Source organism: Protobothrops mucrosquamatus, unplaced genomic scaffold (assembly GCF_001527695.2).
Source record: "Protobothrops mucrosquamatus isolate PMUCROS unplaced genomic scaffold, P.Mucros_1.0 scaffold4452, whole genome shotgun sequence".
Taxonomy (NCBI): Eukaryota; Metazoa; Chordata; class Lepidosauria; order Squamata; family Viperidae; genus Protobothrops; species Protobothrops mucrosquamatus.
Genome location: NW_015390362.1, coordinates 122665 through 124891, shown reverse-complemented (window position 1 = coordinate 124891; position 2227 = coordinate 122665).

The window sequence follows — 2227 nt, the reverse complement described above, 5'->3', positions numbered from 1 at the left end:
TCAGATATCCTCCCACGGAGGAAGCAATAAAACTTCACTCTACCTAGCCTCTATTTAAAATACCCTTGATAGAAAAATAAAATAAGCTTCCAGACCTTCTCCTCTCAACTCCAGCCACCCCCAAAGCCAACTGCAGCTGTCCCAATCTTTTCCTTCCCAGTCAAGCTCCTGCAAGCACTCTCAGGCAGTCCCCGCTACATAAGCATAAATCTATTTCCTTTGATCACACTGAAAAATTGCTGTGTGATACAATCACATGTTCTGTTTCTTTGCCCTCAAAAGCTCCACTGTGTATTTTCCTGTTATTTTATAACACTAGTCAATCAGGAACACTGGAGTCTTCTGAACAGAATGTAAAATATCACAGGTCTGTATCAATCTTCCAATTTAATTATCTAGTTCTTTTTTGCTCCTTCATTCTATTTTTAGCTGGATTCAAATATGTGTGAATCTGTTTTCCACCTTCACTGAGTCAATGAACAAAATAGCAAAGGAAGTTTTATTGATCCATAAAGAAAAGCATCTAAAATATCTTAACTGAGAAAAACTCTGCACTAGGGCCAGTCAAATGTAGCAAAATGATGAACATACATTTGAATTCAAGTGTTCCAGTCTCGTGCAAAGCAGGGATGAGGTTAAAAACAAACTGAATCTTGTTGTCACTAGAACTGTATTTTTAACTCAGGATTATAGAGAGTCCATTAAAGAAAACCAAGCAGCAATTCTTTGCTCAGGGCAAAAATCCGGATAAGACATTCCTGACAGAGGTTATTAAGGTTCTCCTTGAATATGGGTTCGTTGTTGTATTGCACCTCCTGTTAGGGTGTTTTCCTGTCAACTAAATTGGAATTTGCCTTCTTGTAACTAAAGACCATCGGTTACACATCCCACACTTTGAAGAGGCAGAGAACAGATTGTGAGTGTCTTCAGACATTATCACATCCCTCCTCAGTCACAATCATCTCTTCTCAAAGCTAAATGTATTCAGGTATCTCAGTCTGATGCTTCCTAGAGCTATCTTTGTAGTTATTGTATTGTCTTTCCCTAGCAATTTTTTTTTGGGCTAGAATTTAAGATGATAACATCAGCTGAGGTTTCCAAATGGAAGGTCATGCCACTCCCATAAGACGTTGGATTGTGGTACAATTAAGTTCCCCCTGCAAACACATCAAGAGAAGATGGAAAATTATGGTATGATGGAATTCATCTCCATGAGATGCTCAAAGATTGGGATTTGGGAGTGGGGCCAAAGAGTTTCAGAGAACCTGAAAGCTTTGCTCCAGGGCAGTGATGGCAAACCTTTTAGAGACTGAGTGCCCAAACTGCAACCCAAAACCCACGTATGCATCGTCGAGTGCCGGGTGGGTGTGGCCCATTGGCTGGGTGTGGCCAATTGGGTGGACGTGGCCAATTGGGTGGGCATGACTGCAGTGGTAACAGCAGACTGGGTGGGACTAAAAAGTTCAATCAATCAATTCCAACTTTGCAAGAACTTTTTTTTTCCCGCGAGAAGTTGAAATTGACTGATTGAACTTTTTTTTTTTCTTTTGCACATGGTGGCGGAGGCCTAAAGCGAAAAGGTTTTATAAAACCCAGCTGAAGGCCTAGGACTGGGGTGACAACGCGTGTGCCCACAGAGAGGGCTCTGAGTGCTGCCTCTGGCACCCGTGCCATAGGTTCGCCACTACTGCTCCAGGGGGATCTGCAAAGTCAAGATGGTGGACTCAATCTTTAAGAAGAGATTGGACAGCCATTTGTCTGAAATGGTATAGGGTTTCCTGCCTGAGTAGGAGGTTGGACTAGATGACCTCCAAGGTCCCTTCCAACTTCATTTTGATGATGATGATGATGATGATGATGATGATGATGATGATGATGATGATGCAATCAAAACTCTGCCCATGTTGTGTTGTGACTGCCATCTTGACTTTGTTTTGTTTTTTTCCAATTTTTTTTTTATTATTTTCCATCATAAAAAAAACAATCACAAGCATAATAAACACAATAACAAGTAAAAACCCCCCATCCCCCCCCCCGGACTTCCCAAACCTAATCCCAGGATAATATTCATATATGAGTAAACAAATACTAATATCCCTAACTCCACAAAATATCTTAATCTACAAAAAAGATAGAAAGAATAAACAAAAATAAAAAAAATCTAAAAACCTAAATTATATTCTACCACTCTATGCTTCTTTTGAATATAAACAATCCATCTTCTCCA